Source organism: Alexandromys fortis, unplaced genomic scaffold, assembly GCF_014885135.2.
Source record: "Alexandromys fortis isolate MF-2015 unplaced genomic scaffold, M_Fortis_MF-2015_v1.1 scaffold_12, whole genome shotgun sequence".
NCBI classification, from domain to species: Eukaryota; Metazoa; Chordata; class Mammalia; order Rodentia; family Cricetidae; genus Alexandromys; species Alexandromys fortis.
In genome coordinates this window covers 4,384,609-4,391,554 of record NW_026067937.1, presented here as the reverse complement: position 1 = coordinate 4,391,554, position 6,946 = coordinate 4,384,609, and positions in this window count along the sequence as shown.

Below are 6,946 nucleotides of genomic sequence, written 5' to 3'. Positions count from 1 at the left end.
TGTCGAGTATCTCAAGCAGATCAGTGGGCTGGTGGTCGTTGTGTGTCTTCAGGGGTTAAGATTTGACCATGAAAAACATTCCTTGTAACACTTGGCATGCACATTCCAAAAAAAAAAAAAAAATCCCATCAAGAGGCTGGCAGTTTTAAAATTAATTATTTGAGCTTGAACAATTCAAAAGCACCATCCAATTAAAAAAGGTAATTCGGGACAGAGGTTATTGCCCATCGTGTCTTCTAATTACTTTTCTGTATTTTGAAAAAACAAAAACAAAACATTAAGTGCTGAGATAATGAACTTGGGGGCGGTGTTCCGCAGCAAATCCCCGGGTGATGGAAAAACAGTGATGACTTCCAGACAGGCACACTGGGTCGTTCCCAGAGAACCCTGGGTTACAGGAGACCGCAATCCCAACCCCAGGCTCCGCAGAACACCTTCACAACACACCACCCCAGGCTCACATCCAGTAAATACAAGGAAAAATAGACACAAAGGCTTAAAAAGTTAACTTGGTTGATGTTTTAATTTACACATATTTAAGGGCACCTACTTAAAGTGAGAAATTTAATGAGCTTTTTTTTTTACATTTTTATTCATTTAGTGTGCGTGTATACACATAGTGCACGCTGCAACACACATTTGGAGGCAAGGGGAAAACTTGCAGGAGTTGGTTCTCTCTTTCCATCTTGTGGGGCCCAAGGATCCTCAGGCGGGGCTTGCAGCAAGCATCTCGGCCCACCAAGCCATCTTGCCAGTTCCTACAATGAGTTTTGGCGCATGTGCACACAGCTGTGTACCCAGGAGTGTGATGGAGAAGCTGTGTGTCCAGGAGTGTGATGGAGAAGCTGTGTGTCCAGGAGTGTGATGGAGACAGTGGCATCCGTCCGTCACCCAAGAATCTTCAGTCTCCACCATCTATCCCATGTCCTCAGCCGCTGACACGCACAGGTCCGTCTTTCATCACTTTAGATTAGCATGTCATATCAACGGGACCTTGCGCATGCCTTTATAGCAAGATTTTCTCACTCAGCGAAATCTTTTCTAAAATCCCTCTACATTACCATGTGCAGCGGTAGTGTGTTCTTACTGATGACTGAGTAGTATTTCATTGGATGGATGTACCAACTTTGTTTAGTTGTTCACTGCTGATGAATGTTTGGAGGCTTTTTCCAGAAAAAAAATTGAGTGCATTGTATTTGCTTTAATGCCCCACCTATTTGAACAAATTTACTGTTTGTGTGGATAACCACTTCTTTTAAAAGCAGAATAAATGCAATAAATCTACAAAACTTATTCCAGTGTTATATGCTCAGAAGAGAAGAGGCTGTGTCTTGGGTGATGGCACAGAATGTTTGTAATAAAGGAGTTAGCCTAACTTATTTCAGAAATAAATGCCAACTCTCCAGTGTTTCGCATGAGTTGCGCTTGGGCATTTTACTCTCAATATTTCTTTCTTTTGTAATGTCTCTGTATATATGATACATGTACATTTGTGTGTATATGTGCATATTAACGTGTGTGAGTGCAGGAACGTGGGGAGGACAGATGACAGATGACTGTCCTTGCCCCCACATTGCTTGTTGTTCGATGTGTACCAGGCTAGTTGGCTGCCAGCTCTTGGGGATCCTCCTGGCTCCGCCTCTCCCATCTTGTGGTAGGTAGTAGGTGGGTGGTGGATGGGCAGGGATTACAGTGGCCTTTACTACATCTGGCTTTACATCTGGTTCTGGGGATTCATGCAGGTTTTCACACTTGCATGGTGGATGCTAGGGATCCGAACTCAGGTCCTCAGGCACCTTACCAAGTGAGCCATCCCCCAGCCTTGTTGGTTTATAGTTTTAGGGCACAGGAAGGGTATAAGAAATGTTACCATGGTTTTTTTTTTTTTTTGTTTATTTATTTATTTATTTATTTATTGAGACAGGGTTTCTCTGTGTAGCCCAGGCTGTCTTGGAATTCGCTCTGTAGACCAGGCTGGACTTGAACTCACAGAGATCCGCCTGCCTCTGCCTCCAGAGTGCTGGGATTAAAGGCGTGCACCACCACCGCCCGGCACATTACCATGGTTTTAAGAGGCATAGATAGATGGAAATATTCTCTTATAGGACTTAGTTCTGGTACAGTGCTTGGCAGTATAATTAATATTTACCAAATAAAAGAAGTGATGAACGAGTTGTTAATTGCCTGAAATGTACTGAGAGTAGATCTTAAGTGCCCTCATCTTCCTTAGCGTTCATAAGCACACTCACAGGACGGAAACTGTGTGTTGATTATGTGACTGTGGGAATTATGCAGTGTATGCACATACTAAATCATCACACTGTACAACTTAAGTTCACTCGATTTCGTTTTGTCTTGAGGCAATGCTAGCCTTGCTCACTAAATCAATTACCAAATTAATTTCAGCTTCATTGTGCAGAGTGGGAGTCTGATGACCAGGAGAAACTTCCCCTCTTTCACCTGCCAGGATGGGACCCAGAGAGAACGCCTTGCTCTGGCGATGAGAACAGGAAAGAAAACTGCCTTCCAGGCTCATGACCATAAACTCAGCAATGGACTTTCACACAGACAGGGAATGCTGATCTTCACGTTTGTGATAGTCCTTCCACACTGTTGGTACAGCCTCACCACGGGCTTTGTAAACACTCAAATGGCTTGCAGGGCAGAGGGAAACCAAATATCACATGTCGTCAAGCAATTCACCACTCTGCTTAAGATAGCTATCTCCAGATTAGCAGTTTTTCAACCTTTTGTTAAAAACAGTGTTTTTGGAATGTATCTCCAAAGTGCTTATTCATTTTTGACTCATAACCACACTACTCATATATATATTTTATAATTATAAAAGTAAATAATTTTTTTAAAAGAGAGTATGATAAAAAATAGAATATTCCTAGTAGCAACTAAGTTAAAAAATGTCCATCACATGGAATCCCCTTAAAATATATGTATGTACACATTTTTAAAAAAAAAAAAAAACAGATCTCTTTTAGGAAGCAATAAACTTACCGGGTTCCTCCCAGTCGACAGAGTCTCACCTGTCCCAGGCACACACCACAGTGCTTCTGTTATACTTGTTGGGCACACCACAGGCAGGACTCAGACCATAGACTGTTGAGACAGCACCTCCAGAAGAAACAGCTATTGGCACTCTTTCTGTGGACTCCTTAGTAACCCCAGTCTAAGTTGGGATGTCCCCTCTATTTCTTCCGTCCACTACTTTTTCATATCCTTTTCCCTTTCCCCTTCCTTCCTTTATAAAAACATTTGGGTTTGAGCCTTGGGATAACAGAAAAATGCATCTTCTCAATCTAGCCCCTCCTCTGCCAATCTGGTCAGAGTAAACAAGGGTCTTGAGGACCCGAGGAAAACCGGCAGTGAGTTCCTGGATGGCTTGCTGCGAGGAGGTTCTGATTGTCTGTGATTGGCCTCTGCCCTCTTGTGCAGATTGATGTATGAGGTGACTCGGTCATCAAGTGTTAGAAAAATTGAGAGCAGAATAGAGTGGAGATCGTAGGAGATACAAGTTGTTTGAACAGAGCTTGAAAAATATTGCCATCCCCATTCCCGACCCCCACATACCCAATTCCTCCCCCAGCATAGGATTCCCTGAGATCACTGCTAGGCCCTCAGCTGGTCCTGGAGGTTCTGTGTGGAGTCAGACCAAGGGGAGAAAACAATCCATATGCTGTGTGATGTCTTATTCCTTCCCATTATTGTTCTCAAATCCACTATAGGAATATACATGTGAAAATTTCCTTTTTATCAGGAAAGTGATTTATGCTCACTCCACCCCAAGATTTTTGCTTATTGTGTGGTTTTTAGGGGAGGAGTGAGTGGTGACTTTTACTTTAGAACCACTGTCCTGGAGATGCCCCCAAACCCCTGGGGTAAGTTTCTCTTCCCTGCTTAAAGAAGGGAGCTGAATTTAGAGGGGCCGCATTGGACATCATGTGTTGTGGATCAAGGCAAAGCACTACAGGCTAGCTCCATGCTAATCCATGTACCTGGACCTCTGTGCTCTTAGAATAATGGGCAGCCTGCACTTGGTGACATTTCCTTTCACTTCATACACTTGTGAGCTGTAGGTCGTAATTCCAACCCAGTGATCCATTCGTAGGAGACACATGGAGTGAGTCTTTGTAGACACTGCCATGTTAGAACATTATTCAGGTTACATGGCCACCTACTGAAAACTCCCCTCCGTCTGTCCCCTAGCCAGTCAGAGCCAGTGCCTAGCACCTTCAAACTGTCTTTAGTCCTTAATGCTTTAGTATAGTCAAGAGATCTTTATTGAAGCCGCCATGAGCAGTTTCTTAGCAGGCACCTGGAATATGGTGGTCCTCAACCAGATGTGTCTCTCGCCCTCATGGAACCTCAGAGCAATGGGAAAACAGGTGAGAAAAAACCCAAACACGCAGGACTATACCTGTGTCCTCACAAATTATGACATGTTCGAAAAGAGAAGGAGACCAAGATGCTCCGGGAAAGGACAGGAGGGGGGTGATTACACACAGTGCTGTATACAGCTGTGGAAGGGGATCCTGAGGATGGGACATTTAAGCTGAGACCCGAAGGAAAGGAGGCAGCCATGGGAAGATTGGAGCAGGCTGAGGGACAGCATTGTGAACATTCTACACAGGGACAGGCATGAGTGAGTGCAGTTCAGGAAATGAAAGCTAGCGTGTGGGGGGGAAGGGTTAGTGCACTTCTTTCCACACTTCTTCAATGCATAGCATATCCTCTGGATGTATATCACATAGTCGGGGTGATGCCTGTTAAGTATGTCACAGATGCGTTCCCACCATTAAATATTCTACTACACAATTTATAATGACTTTGTTGGGTCAGGAGGTGGTGGTGCACACCTTTAGTCCCAACACTCAGGAGGCAGTGAGTTCGAGGCCAGCCTGGTCTATAAGAGCTAATGACTTTGTAGAATTTCTATTATGGGTATATTATATGACTTTAGCTTTTCCATTATGGAACATTTGAGCCCATAAAATTAAATAGTGACATAGTTAACCACATAATAAAGCCAGGCATGTTGATGCATGTCTTTAATCCCAGCACTCAGGAGGCAGAGGCAGGCAGATCTCTGTAAGTTTGAGGCCAGCTGGGTGTACATAGTGAGTTTCAAACCAGTCAGGGCTACATAGTAGGACGCTGTCTCAAAATAAAAACTACATAAGAATAAACAAAAATAGCCTACCTTTCCATACATGTATTTCATCATTTCTTAGGGAAACCTAGAAATAAAATTGCCAGCCCTAAAAATAAATATGTCTGTTTTGGGCTGGGAATGTGACCCAGTTATAGCCTGCTTGACTAGGATACATGAAGCATGGGTCCTCAGATCACTGTATAAACTGAATGTGGTGATGTGGTTATGGTATGGCAGCACTTGGGACACAGTGTCAGGAAGATCAAAAGTTTGAGATCATCCTCACATAGTGAGTTCAAGGTCATTCTCCTACACATAAGACAGACAGAGACAGAGACAGAGAGAGACAGAGACAGGGAGAGACAGAGAGAGGAGGGAAAGAAGGAATGGAGGGATGAAGGGAGGCAGGACTCTATTTTCTTTTTTTTTTTAATTGAAAAAAAAATTTCCGCCTCCTTCCAGCCTCCCATTTCCTTCCCCCTCCTCCCACTCCTCCCCCCTACCCTCACTCCTCTCTCCCTCCCTCTCCAGTCTGAAGAGCAATCAGGGTTCCCTGCCCTGTGGAAAGTCCAAAGTCCTCCCAGGAGTCTATTTTCATGATGGGATGTAAAATGCAAAGGCAGCATCTTGAGATGCACTGACCTCCACACTCATGAGTGCAGTTCAAGCCATTCCAAGGGGAATGAGATTTCCAAAGAGGGAGGACCAGACTACGGAGAAAGCAACAAGTCACTCAGCCTATTAAAAGTGGAATAGTGGGTCTGCCTCTTGGATCACGGGGCAACTTGAGTTACAGATATCTCACGTGGGGAATTCCATTTCCTTGACTGTAAGATAGAGGCAGTAACAGAACCTGCTTCACAGTATTAGTGCAGAGATTAATAGAACTGCCCAGAAGACACAGCATGGCGTCTGCCCAGGGCAGGAAGTCATTGGTGAATGGTGAATGCCGGTTCCCTCACCACCCAGCTGATTCTCACAGGTGTGGGTATAGACTCTCATGAGCACATTGCTGTGCCCACAATCCTTTCCTTGAGGAACTGGATGAGGCGCTCACCCACCTTTTCCTGGCAATAGAGGGTATGATCTCCATGTTGAAAGGTGAAACTCTCCTAAGTGAGTTGTTCTGTCTTTAATCAAAAATAGACCATCTTTACTCAAGAAACTTTTGCACCTAAATAGCTCAATATTTGCTCATGCATGAGCCTCCAACATGACAGGGAACCAAGAGGTGCGAATGCTGGCTCTTGTCACCCCGGGGCTCGGAGAGTATGTTGCTCTCTCTGAGCTCTCTTTCTCCTGCTGTAAGAGAATGATGTCACCTCTCCGAGGGCTTGCAAGGATTCCACAAGACTAACACAAGCAAGAGCACTTGACCTTTGCAGGGTAGAAGATTGGTAAATATCATTGAACCCAAATCCCTTATCCACATCCCAAGTAGCAACTGGTGAGGACCCGGGCACATAAAACTTCATGCTTTAATGAGAAAAGACATCTGCTTTGAGGAATAGCCCTCTCTTTTATTCCCACAATGATCAATTGCCTTTCCCTTTCATATGCTGTCTGAAAGCTCACGGTGACCCTGACTTATAACCGAGATAAGACAACAGGAGTGATAAGGACGCTCATGAATCTCCTAACATGTCGCAAGGTTGCAAGAGTGATTAGTTTGACTCCCCATCTTCCACCTTTGTCAGCCCAGAGAAACTCTGAACTGGTCAAGAGGTCCAGGGCCATCCGCAGCCCAATAGACCTGGAGGGAGTGTCTGAGTTCACAGCATT